A 13,903-nucleotide genomic window follows, 5' to 3' on the forward strand; every position below is an offset into this window, starting at 1 on the left:
CATCAAATTGATCGGCTTCAGTTAGCAGCAGTAGCAAAGGAATCGCTCGATCGGGTTCAGTTAACAGCCATCGATCGATCGCTCCGGTTCATTAACGCGTAGCCTGCAGTGCAATCGCTCGGGTTCAGTTAGAGCCCAACGCCTCGCTCGGGTTTAGTTAGAGCCAACGGCTCGCACACACGCGCGTACGTGTACGAGAGAAACGCGCATCGCTCGGCCCCCGACCTCCCACCGTAACCTGGAACTCCCTGAAATTTTCCTAGCCCTCGCTTCTACCACGGTTTTTTCCGTCATGGACGGTCCAAAGATTGTCATGCAGCTGCGTCTCCGGCCCGCCCAGGACGAAAAACCCATTTTCTGTCATTATTTTTTGTCATAGAAGTAGGAGCCCACCACATCTATGATGATACCGGGTTTTGTCACAATTATCGTCATAGAAGTGTCATATGTATGACAGAAAAAATAATCGTTCGGCCCAAAATGTCACGGATGTGTCTTTTTTTTGTAGTGCATCGCACACCAGAACGTTATTTTGATGATGTCCTGGAGGGATCCCGCACTATGGCGGAGCAATGTGTGAAGGACATTATCTTTGAATGAATACATTCATGTTATCCTGCCCTGTATGGTGAAACAAAGCTGATATGTAATATAATGCTTGTTATTTTTAAAATTTTACCTCCTGTGCGGCCATTTTTATTAAATCTGAGAGTTGGCCAGTCGTCGGCTTCAGCCCCCACGTAGGTAGTACGGGGGTGTTCGGGATGGAATCTAAAAACTCTTGATCCAAAGATTTGGTCCTTGAAGAGGTGTTTAGCGCAACGAACCAGGCAATCGGACTATGTGGCTTTATCACCCTCACTTAGCCATAGGAGTTCGACAAAAAATGTAGGCCCAGCCCCTAGTTAGCATTTAATCCGGACTAGGGTGCTATAAACACCTGATCGGACTGAGGCCGATCCGTCACATAATGCAGAAAAAATCACAAAAGATTTGTAACCTCCGAACATCTGACCGGCTCACGCCGCATCATGACAGTCAGTTTTCGGCTTTCTCTACTGAGGTGCTCATCTGGATAAACTAGGACACAATCGCAGTAGTTCTCCCTTTACTACCCTAGCAGCTAGAGCGGAACGTAAGGTAGTAAGCACAAGAGCCAGGCAACCGAACTATTGACCAAAGACATGATTCGAAGCCAATGCATATAATGCTAAAATTCGGGGCGCCGAACTGTACTATAAAAGTGTTCGGACTTTGTTGGGTGATACCTCTTCGTCGTATCTACTTTTCCAAACACTTTTGCCCTTGTTTTGAACTCTAACTTGCATGATTTGAATGGAACTAACCCGGACTGACGCTGTTTTCAGCAGAATTGCCATCGTGTTATTTTTGTGCAGAAATAAAAGTTCTCGGAATGACCTGAAAATCAACGGAGAACTATTTTGGAATATATAAAAAATACTGGCGAACGAATCAAGGGCAGGGGGCCCACACCCTGTCCACGAGGGTGGGGGCGCGCCTACCCCCCTGGGCGCACCCCCTGCCTCGTGGGCCCCCTGGTGCTCCACCGACCTCAACTCCAACTCTATATATTCACGTTCGGGGAGAAAAAAATCAGAGAGAAGGATTCATCGCGTTTTACGATACGGAGCCGCCACAAAGCCCTAATCTCTCTCGGGAGGGCTGATCTGGAGTCCGTTCGGGGCTCCGGAGAGGGGAATCCATCGCCATCGTCATCATCAACCATACTCCATCACCAATTTCATGATGCTCACCGCCGTGCGTGAGTAATTCCATCGCAGGCTTGCTGGACGGTGATGGGTTGGATGAGATTTATCATGTAATTGAGTTAGTTTTGTTAGGGTTTGATCCCTAGTATCCACTATGTTCTTAGATTGATGTTGCTATGACTTTGCTATGCTTAATGCTTGTGACTAGGGCCCGAGTGCCATGATTTCAGATCTGAACCTATTATGTTTTCATGAATATATGTGAGTTCTTGATCCTATCTTGCAAGTCTATAGTCACCTACTATGTAGTTTGACGAGTTCATGTATTCACTATGTGTTAATGCTTTGGTCCGGTACTCTATTAAAAGGAAGCTTTAATATCCCTTAGTTTCCATTAGGACCCCGCTGCCACAGGAGGGTAGGATAAAAGATGTCATGTAAGTTCTTTTCCATAAGCATGTATGACTATATTCGGAATACATGCCTACATTACATTGATGAATTGGAGCTAGTTCTGTGTCACCCTATGTTATAACTGTTACATGAATAATCGCATCCGGCATAATTTTGCATCACCGATCCAAGGCCTACGAGCTTTTCACATGTTGTTCTTCGCTTATTTACTTTTCCGTTGCTACTGTTACAATCACTACAAAACTATCACTGTTACTTTTGCCACCGTTAACGTTACTTCCATACTACTGTGCTACTAAATACTTTGCTGCAGATATTAAGTTATCCAGGTGTGGTTGAATTGACAACTCAACTGCTAATACTTGAGAATATTCTTTGGATCCCCTTGTGTCGAATCTATAAATTTGGGTTGAATACTCTACCCTCGAAAACTGTTGCGATCCCCTATACTTGTGGGTTATCAAGACTATTTTCTGGTGCCGTTGCCGGGGAGCATAGCTCTATTCTTTGAGTCACTTGGGATTTATATCTGCTGGTCACTATGAAGAACTTGAAAGATGAAAGAACGAAGATTTTTCCCTCAACTACGAAGGGAGGTAAGGAACTGCCATCTAGCTCTGCACTTGATTCACCTTCTGTTTTGAGTAAGCTTGCGACACCTAAACCTGCTTCTGCTATTAATTTTGATATGTCGCATGTTATTGATGATGCCACTTCTGCTATGCATGATACTTATGATGAAACTACTTCTATGCTTGATACTACTGTGCCACTAGGTGAATTTCTTGATGAACAACTTGCTAGGGCTAGAGAGAATGAAATTATTAAAACTGATAATATTGATGAAAGTGATGATGAAGATTCTCCCCCTAGATATGAATTGCCTGTTGTGCCTGAGTGTTATGTTATGGATGAAGAAACTGCTAGACACTTTCTTGCTTGCAATGATAGGAGTGATCTTTAGCTAAGCTGAAAGAAAAAACTCTGAATGCTACAATGAAATATGATCCTGCTTATGCTACTTCACCTATCTATGTTACTGATAAGGATTATGAATTCTCTATTGATCCTGAGATAATTACTTTGGTTGAATCTAATCCTTTTTATGGCTATGAATCTAAAACTGTTGTGGCACATCTTACTAAATTAAATGATATGGCCACTCTGTTCACTAATGATGAGAAAACTCGCTACTATGATATACTTAAATTATTTCCGTTCTCATTGAAGGGTGATGCTAAGACATGGTTTAATTCTCTTGATCCTAGTTGTGTGCGTAGTCCCCAGGATATGATTTATTACTTCTCTGCTAAATATTTCCCCGCTCATAAGAAACAAGCTGCCTTAAGGGAAATATATAATTTTGTGCAGATTGAAGAAGAGAGTCTCCCACAAGCTTGGGGGGGCTTCTCCAAATACTTAATGCTTTGCTTGATCATCCTCTCAAGAAAAATGAAATACTTGATATCTTTTATAATGGACTAACTGATGCTTCCAGAGACCACCTGGATAGTTGTGCTGGTTGTGTTTTCAGGGAAAGAACTATTGATCAAGCTAAAATTCTATTGAATAATATGTTGACCAATGAAAATAATTGGACACTTCCTGAACCAACTCTTAAGCCAACTCCGAAGAAAAGGGGTATTCTATTTCTCAGCCCTGAAGATATGCAAGAGGCAAAGAAATCTATGAAGGAAAAAGGTATTAAAGCTGAAGATGTTAAGAATTTACCTCCTATTGAAGAAATACATGGTCTTAATTTACTGCCTGTTGAAGAAACACATGGTCTTGATAACCCGACACAGGTAGTAAAGGTAAATTCTCTCTATAGATTTGATGAAGGTGATATTCCTCGTTATAAGTCTGCTAGCCAATGCTTAGATGAGTTTGATAATTTTATTGTTAAACAAGAAAACTTCAATGCTTATGTTGGTAGACAATTACAACGTAATGCTTATATGATTGAGCACTTGGGTGATTATATGTCTAGAGTTAAAGGTGAACTTAAACTCATTAGTAAACATGCTTCTATGGTTACCACTCAAGTAGAACAAGTACTTCAAGCTCAGAATGATTTGCTCAATGAATTGAATAGTAAGAATAATGATTTTGCTGTTAGAGTTGCAACTAGAGGAGGTAAAGTGACTCGGGAACCTTTGTATCCTGAAGGTCACCCTAAGAGAATTGAGCAGGATTTTCAGAGAACTAATGTAGATGCACCTAGTCCTTCTAAAAAGAAGAAAAAGAAAAATGATAGGACTTTGCATGCTTCTAGTGAACCTATTGTAGACACACAATCTGGCAATGAACATGAACCTAGTGATAATGTTAATGATGATGTTCATGTTAATGCTCAACCTAGCGATAACGATGATGTAGAGATTGAACCTGCTGTTGATCTTGATAACCCACAATCAAAGAATCAACGTTATGATAAGAGAGACTTTGTTGCTAGGAAGCACGGTAAAGAAACAGAACCATGGGTTCAGAAACCCATGCCTTTTCCTCCCAAACCATCCAAGAAAAAGGATGATGAGGATTTTGAGCGCTTGGCTGAAATGATTAGACCTATCTTCTTGCGTATGCGTTTGACTGATATGCTCAAAATGAACCCTTATGCTAAGTATATGAAAGATATTGTTACAAATAAGAGAAAGATATCGACAGCTGAAATTTCCACCGTGCTTGCTAATTATAGTTTTAAGGGTGGAATACCTAAGAAGCTTTGAGATCCAAGAGTACCCACTATACCATGCTCCATTAAAAAAATATGCTAGAACTGCTTTATGTGATCTTGGAGCCGGTGTTAGTGTTATGCCTCTCTCTTTATATCGTAGACTTGACTTGAATAAGTTGACACTGACTGAAATATCTTTGCAAATGGCCGATAAATCAACTGCTATACCTGTTGGCATTTGTGAGGATGTGCCTGTTGTAGTTGCAAATGTTACTATCTTAACGGAATTTGTTATTCTTGATATTCCCGAGGATGATAGTATGTCTATTATTCTTGGAAGACCCTTTTTGAATACTGCAGGGGCTGTTATTGATTGCAAAAGGCAACGTCACTTTTCATGTTAACGGAAATGAGCATACGGTACACTTTCCGAGGAAACAACCTCAAGTCCACAGTATCAATTCTATTGGAAAAAATGCATCGATTACTACTGGAGGTTTTGAATTTCCTCTTCCTATTGTCAAAAAGAGATATGATATTCTTATTGTTGGGGATGTGCATATCCCCGTTGAGGTAACATAGTGTTATTCAAAATTTCTCCGGTTCCATGTTATTCGGAATGAGTTTGTTAACAAGACTTGATCAACCTTGTTAATGGATTCCTTTTGATGAGCATGAGATTGATGAAGTTAGAAAGCACAACCTTCTGTACCCTTCTTTTACTTTCTGTTATTTAGATTAGATAAAGCAAAAATAGTATTTTTTTTGTTTGTTTTCTGAATTATCCGTGCAATAAAAAATACCCCGAAAATAAAAGTTCTCCAAATGTCCCGAAAATGAAATATGATTTTTTCTAGAATATTTGAGAATATATGGCACTGAGAGCACAGCAGGGGGAGCTGGCACCCGGCCACGAGGGTCCAGGGCGCGCCCCCTGCCTCGTGGGCCGATGGTGGCTCCCCTCCACTTATTCCAGCAACCACACACTCCTTCTTCCTCCCAAAAAATCACCAACCAGCTCAAGCACGAGTTCTTGCTCATCTTGCTGCCATTTTCGATCTCCTTGCTCAAAGCACCTCTCACAAAACTGCTTCGGGGGATTGTTCCTTGGTATGTGACTCCTCCAATGGTCCAATTAGTTTTTGTTCTGGTGCTTTATTCATTGCAAATTTTTGTTGCTTAGGTGACCCTGTTCTTGAGCTTGCATGTCAAATTTATATGGTCCCAAGTAGTTCTAATGCATGATATAGTCTCTAGGCACTTGTAGGAGTAGTTGCTATCAATTTTGTTAAGCTTGGTTCACTTTTATTTGAAGTTATCTAATAATTTCAGAAATTTTCAAAAAATGATGAGGAGATTTTTGAGGGGATCTTCGAGCCGAAGCTCGAAGGATAAGCAAAGTGAAGAAGAAGAGAGGTCCAAATATAATCTCCCTCGCATCGCGGAGGTTCGGCCATGTGAATGGCCTTGTGATGATTTCTTGCCGGGATTTATGATGATTTTTATGAGTTTGCTGAGAATGCAGGCCTCACCGACTTCCTCCGTGACCAACGAGAGCAGTATCTCTTACTCACTAATATCTTTGTGCAAAATTTTCATTTCCATGCTAGGAGGTCACCACCTTCGGTGGATTTTTATTTATATGATGACTATAAGGAGATGCCCCTCTCTGAATTTTGTGGGGTCTGCAAATTGCCCTTTTTGGGTAGCGTAGAGGAACCACATCGTGATGATGTGGAGGGGTTTATTGAGACAATTTCTGTAGGGGAAACTAGGAAAGTTTCCAATGCACGAATTACTAGCATACATTCTCCTGTTTTACGTTACTTTGCAATATTTGCTAGTAGATGCTTAATTGGTCGCGGAAACTGTGGCAACCTTAGTGGCCCTGATATTGTTCTTTTGTTCCATGCCCTGTTTCGTGATGACACATTTAGTATGGGCGCTATTGTTGCAAAGCGGTTAAATCTTAATCGTACTAAGGGCCCCATCTTGGGAGTCATCTTCGCCTCGCGCCTCGCTGCGTACTTTAACATACCTATTAGGCATTATGAGAAATAACAAAAGTTGTTGCCTACTGTTTTTCTAGACTACAAGAGTATGGTTGCACATGATTTCATTGTTAAGAACAAGAAAAAGGAGCTTAACTATAGATTGTTATTTGATAAAAATCACCTTGAGACTATTACTTTGCCTGCTCCTTCCTTGTTTGACTTATCTGCAGGCAAGTACCTTGTTCCACTGGAGGCCATTCATGCCTACCGGAACCCTACCTCAGCTACAGAGCCAGATCCGGACGAGATGGCCAACCAGTGGCAACCCGAGGCTTCATCTCAGTACGACCCCAACTACAACTTTGGATATCCGCCAGGCCAGCCGTGGCAATAGACCAACTTAGGCCAAAAGCCTAAGCTTGGGGGAGTACTTATTTCTCACCGACATTACATTTATGTCCACACACTCATGCTAGTTGTCGGTGCTCATACTTTTTTACTGTAATATCCATGCTAGTTTATTTTTCTCGCTTTCTTCTTGTGTGTTTGATAAACCTTAAGAAAAACAACAACAAAAATTAGTTGTAGCTTTTTAGCTAGTTTACTTTCCATGCTTGTAGTAGTAATAATTAAAAGAAAACCCAAAAAGATTTCTTGTTCTTCTTTTGCTTGTTGGGAGCTTTCCCGTGTAAATAGTTTTATTTCTTTTCTTTTCTTTGGGGTCGAGAGGAGAAGACCATAATGAAAATGTTAAAGTGGCTCTCATATGCATTATTGTTGATTTAACCAAGAGCCCATATTATCTTGTCTTCTCCTATATGTCAGATGCCTGCAGATTCCAGCTTAGTCCAATGCACGTACACTATTATTTTTCACATCGTTCGGTCATGCAAATGAAAGGCAATTATGACGATATATGATGAACTGATTGAGATGAGAGAAGCTGGTATGAACTCGACCTCTCTTGTTTTTGTAAATATGATTAGTTCATCGTTCCTGATTCAGCCTATTATGAACAAACATGTTTGCAATGACACTTAGAGATTATAGTTACTTATGCCATGCTTAATTAGCTAGGAGTTTATAATGGTTTACCTTGCGTGCCAACATGCTATTAAAATGGTTGTGATGTGGTATGATAGGGTGGTATCCTCCTTTGAATGATTCGAGTGACTTGACTTGGCACATGTTCACACATGTAGTTGAAACAAAATCAACATGGCCTTCACGATATTTATGTTCATGGTGGATTATATCCTACTCATGCTTGCACTCAATGTTTATTAATTTTAATGCATGTTCATGTCTGTTGTCGCTCTCTAGTTGGTCGCTTCCCAGTCTTTTTCTATCCTTCACTTGTACTAAGCAGGAATACTGCTTGTGCATCCACTTCCATAAACCTCAAAGTTATTCCATATGAGTCCACTATACCTTCCTATATATGCGGTATCTACCTGCCGTTCCAAGTAAATTTGTATGTGCCAAACTCTAAACCTTCAAATGAAATTCTGCTTTGTATGCTCGAATAGCTCATGTATCAACTAGGGTTGTCTGTATCTTCCATGCTAGGCGGGTTATTCTCAAGAGGAGTGGACTCCGCTCCTCACTCACGAGAAAATGGCTGGTCACCGGGATGCCCAGTCATATGCTTTATGCAAATCAAATTGAAATAATTGCAAACAAAACTCCTCCGGGACTCTTGTTAGTTGGAGGCACTCGTTGTTTTGAGCAAGCCATGGATTGATGCTTGTTGGTGGAGGGGGAGTATAAACTTTACCATTCTGTTTGGGAACCGCCTATAATGTGTGTAGCATGGAAGGTATCGCCATCTCTCGGTTGTTATGTTGACAATGAAAGTATGCCGCTCAAAATATTATTCATATCTATTTCAAAAATCGAGCTCTGGCACCTCTACAAATCCCTGCTTCCCTCTGCGAAGGGCCTATCTATTTACTTTTATGTTGAGTCATCACCCTCTTATTAAAAAAGCACCAGCTGGAGAGCACCGCTACCATTGGCATGCATTACTATTAATTTATATTGGGTATGACTATGACTGGATCTCTTTTACCATGAATTACAATGTCTAGTCAGTCCTTGATCTTTAAGGGTGCTCTGCATTTATGTTTTGCGGTCTCAGAGAGGGCTAGCGAGATACCATCTTGTTATATCATATCATGATTGTTTTGAGAAAGTGTTGTCATCCGAGATTTATTATTATTGCTCGCTAGTTGATTATGCCATTGACATGAGCAAACATGAGACCTAAATGTTATTGTGAATATGGTTAGTTCATAATCTTTGCTGAAAACTTGAATGCTGGCTTTACATATTTACAACAACAAGAGCAAACAGAGTTTGTAAAAGTTTTTCTTTATCACTTTCAGTTTATCAACTGAATTGCTTGAGGACAAGCAAATGTTTAAGCTTGGGGAAGTTGATACGTCTTCGTCGTATCTACTTTTCCAAACACTTTTGCCCTTGTTTTGAACTCTAACTTGCATGATTTGAATGGAACTAACCCGGACTGATGTTGTTTTCAGCAGAATTGCCATGGTGTTATTTTTGTGCAGGAATAGAACTTCTCGGAATGACCTGAAAATGAACGGAGAATTATTTTGGAATATATAAAAAATAGTGGCGAAAGAATCAAGGCCAGGAGGCCCACACCCTGTCCATGAGGGTGGGGGGCGCGCCTACCCCCTGGGCGCGCCCCCTGCCTCGTGGGCCCCCTGGTGCTCCACCGACCTCAACTCCAACTCTATATATTCACGTTCGGGGAGAAAAAAATCAGAGAGAAGGATTCATCACGTTTTACGATATGGAGCCGCCGCCAAGCCCTAATCTCTCTCGGGAGGGCTGATCTGGAGTCCGTTCGGGGCTCCGGAGAGGGGAATCCGTCGCCATCGTCATCATCAACCATCCTCCATCACCAATTTCATGATGCCCATCGCCGTGCGCGAGTAATTCCATCATAGGCTTGCTGGACGGTGATGGGTTGGATGAGATTTATCATGTAATCAAGTTAGTTTTGTTAGGGTTTGATCCCTAGTATCCACTATGTTCTGAGATTGATGTTGCTATGACTTTGCTATGCTTAATGCTTGTCACTAGGGCCCGAGTGCCATGATTTCAGATCTGAACCCATTATGTTTTCATGAATATATGTGAGTTCTTGATCCTATCTTGCAAGTCTATAGTCACCTATTATGTGTTATGATCCGGCAACCCCGAAGTGACAATAATCGGAACCACTCCCGGTGATGACCGTAGTTTGAGGAGTTCATGTATTCACTATGTGTTAATGCCTTGGTCCGATACTCTATTAAAAGGAGGCCTTAATATCCCTTAGTTTCCATTAGGACCCCGCTGCCACGGGAGGGTATGACAAAAGATGTCATGCAAGTTCTTTTCCATAAGCACGTATGACTATATTCAGAATACATGCCTACATTACATTGATGAATTGGAGCTAGTTCTGTGTCACCCTATGTTATAACTGTTGCATGGATAATCGCCTCCGGCATAATTCTCCATCACCAATCCAATGCCTACGAGCTTTTCACATATTGTTCTTCGCTTATTTACTTTTGCGTTGCTACTGTTACAATCACTTCAAAACTATCACTGTTAATTTTGCCACCGTTACCGTTACTTCCATACTACTTTGCTAATAAATACTTTGCTGCAGATATTAAGTTATCCAGGTGTGGTTGAATTGACAACTCAACTGCTAATACTTGAGAATATTCTTTGGCTCCCCTTGTGTCGAATCAATAAATTTGGGTTGAATACTCTACCCTCGAAAACTGTTGTGATCCCCTATACTTGTGGGTTATCATTGGGCTGCAAACAGTTTTCATTATAATTAGATTATTACGTCAAAGCATATTTGTACAAATAGTGCAAGAAGCAGCCGGGCTATTTGACATGCCAAGATCAAGGGGGAACTTGCGTGTGGGTCCTAAAAACAGGTAGAATGATCGTCGAGGATGACATCCCAAAATCCCCCACGCGTCTGTGCTACTTGCCGCCTTGGTGTATCCGTCGTTGGAATGGACCGCTGAGCAGGCCGCCGTGAGGGGCCTGTGGAAAAGAGACCTGAATAGGATAAAAAGGAAAAGTGAAAGTATGTGTGTCCGGAGAAGGTCGAGTCGTATTGTGGACCACAATCTGGTTATGCCTCCGTCTCTGCCCATGGTATTTTCATTGCGTAGTTATGTACGCGTGGTACGTATGCCACCACTTGGTCGGGACTGAGACGGAGGTCGAATTGCTAGTCTAGCTCCTGATGAGCCAGATTGTTATGCTGCAGAGTAGTCCGGACTCGTTTGACATTGTCCGGGAGCTTGGCCGTTGAATTAAAAATCTGTCTTAGAAGGCCGCTCTGTACTTCTGCTGCCAGGGTTGCGGTTTGCTCCTCAGTACGAAGGGAGCGTTCCGTGTTTCCATTGACTGTTATAACGCCGTGTGGTCCGGGCATCTTGAGCTTGAGATAAGCATAGTGCGGCACCACATTGAATCGAGCGAATGCGGTTCGTCCGAGCAGTGCGTGATAACCACTGCGGAAGGGGACGATATCGAAGATCAACTCTTTGCTACTGAAGTTGTCCGGGGATCCGAAGACGACCTCCAATGTGATTGAGCCCGTGCAGCGGGCCTCTACACCTGGTATAACTCCTTTAAAGGTAGTTTTTGTGGGCTTGAACCTCGATGGATCGATGCCCATTTTGCACACTGTATCCTGATAGAGCAGGTTGAGGCTGCTGCCACCATCCATGAGGACTCGTGTCAGGTGGAATCCTTCAATTATTGGGTCGATGACCAGTGCGGCTGAACCGCCATGACGGATACTGGTCGGATGATCCCTACGATCGAAAGTGATCGGGCATGATGACCATGGATTAAATTTTGGGGCGACTGGCTCTATCGCATAGACATCCCTGAGCGCGCGCTTGCGCTCCCTCTTGGGGATATGGGTAGCATATATCATGTTCACCATTTTGACCTGAGGGGGAAACTTCTTCTGTCCCCCTATGTTCGGTGGACGGGGATCCTCGTCATCGTCCTTGCTTTGCGACCCTTTCTCCTTGTTCTCGGCATTTATCTTGCCGTCCTGTTTAAAAACCCAGCAACTCCTATTGGTGTGATTGGCTGGTTTATCGGGGGTGCCCTGTATCTGGCATGGACGATCGAGTATGCGGTCCAAGCTGGATGAACCTGAATTGTTCCATTTGAACAGCTTCTTCTGCTGGCCGGACTTGGAGCCACTGAATCCGGCGTTGACCGCCGTGTCGTCTGTGTTATCACCGTTGCTTCGACGCTTGTGTCTGTTGCGTCAGGGCTTGCCATTGCTATTTCTGGCTTCCAAAGTGCCAGGTTCGCTTGCAGTGTTATTGCTACGGGCTAGCCAGCTATCTTCGCCCGCGCAAAAGCGGGTCATAAGCGCCATGAGGACTGCCATGGACTTCGGCTTTTCTTGGCCGAGGTGTCGGGCGAGCCATTCATCCCGGATGCTATGTTTAAAGGCCGCTAGGGCTTCGGCATCCGGACAGTCGACGATCTGGTTCTTTTTGGTTAAGAACCTAGTCCAGAATTTCCTGGCTGACTCTCCGGGCTGTTGAATTATGTGACTTAAGTCGTCGGCATCCGGAGGTCGAACATATGTACCTTGGAAGTTGTCAAGGAAGGCTTCTTCCAAGTCCTCCCAGCTGCCAATGGAGTTTCTGGGCAAACTGTTCAACCAGTGCCGAGCTGGTCCTTTGAGTTTTAGTGGGAGGTATTTGATGGCATGAGAATCATCACCGCGGGCCATATGAATATGGAGAAGAAAATCCTCGATCCATACCGCGGGGTCTGTTGTCCCATCATATGATTCGATGTTTACGGGTTTAAACCATTCTGGGATTTCGTGCTCCATTACCTCATCAGTGAAGCAAAGGGGTGTGTGGCGCCTCTATATCGGGCCACGTCGCGACGTAGCTCGGATGGAGTTCGTCTGCGGTTCTCGGCCCAGATTTGATTATGATGGTTGCGTCCAGCTAGATAGCCATTGTCGCGTGTCGGGGCACGCACCCGCGATCCATAGATCGATCTGTTCTGACCTACTCTACTGTCCAAGTCCTGCCGCAGGTCATATGTATGTCCCCGAGCTATTTTATCTCTGCCTTTACGGTGAGGTAGTATGGGCTGGTGTTCGGCTTGAGTTGCCCCTGTGTACCGGCCATGTGGTGGTCGGTCAGCCGCATTGCGCGATGATGGTACGGGCTCCAGTGCCTCGTCACCGAACTGAGGTAGCAATTTGCGCTTCGGATAACTTTTGGCTGGGCGCTCAAGGCTGTATTCCTCGGCTGCTAGGACATTAGTCCATCTATCGTTGAGTAGATCTTGGACAGCTTGAAGCTACTACTGCTTCTTTTCAGGCTCCTTGCAGTGGCTACTAGCCGGCGCTTGAAGTGCTCCTGCTCGAGAGGTTCCTCAGGCACGATAAAATCCTCGTTGTCGAGGCTCACCTCATCCTCGGAGAGCGGAAGATAATTACTGTCCTCCGAGTCTTCGTTTATGGCCTGTTCCTCAGGGCTAACTTGCCTGTGTTCCCATTCGTCATGTTCAGAAGTTGGCTCAACGGGGTCTTCATTGTCTTCGGCATCATCCGGAGTATTGTTTTCTCCTGTGCCGGTATTGCTGTCTTTTCCACGACGTGACTTGGAGCGGCGCCGCTGACGTCAGCGCTTTGGTTGTATCTCAGGAGGTTTATCCTCGACTGGGTCTTCCTTGTCGTCGCCGCTATTCTCTTTGGGTGTATCCATCATGTACACGTCATATGAGGAAGTGGTCGTCCAGCGTCAGGTAAACGGCGGGTTTTGGGCCTCCTATTCTCCGGCATCGTCGTCCATACCGTCGATGTCTTTAGAGCCGTAATCGAGCATGTTGGTTAAGTCCTCGACAGTGGCTATGAAGTGGGAGGTGGGTGGGAAGCGAAATTCCCCGTCATCAACCCCTAGTTCGAACCGGATATAATTCGGCTGTGAGTCCCCTGCTAAGGAGAGGGTTTTTAATGAGTTCAGCACATCGCCTAAAGGTGAGTG

The sequence above is a fragment of the Triticum aestivum genome, chromosome 2D (genome assembly GCF_018294505.1).
Source record: "Triticum aestivum cultivar Chinese Spring chromosome 2D, IWGSC CS RefSeq v2.1, whole genome shotgun sequence".
NCBI classification, from domain to species: domain Eukaryota; kingdom Viridiplantae; phylum Streptophyta; class Magnoliopsida; order Poales; family Poaceae; genus Triticum; species Triticum aestivum.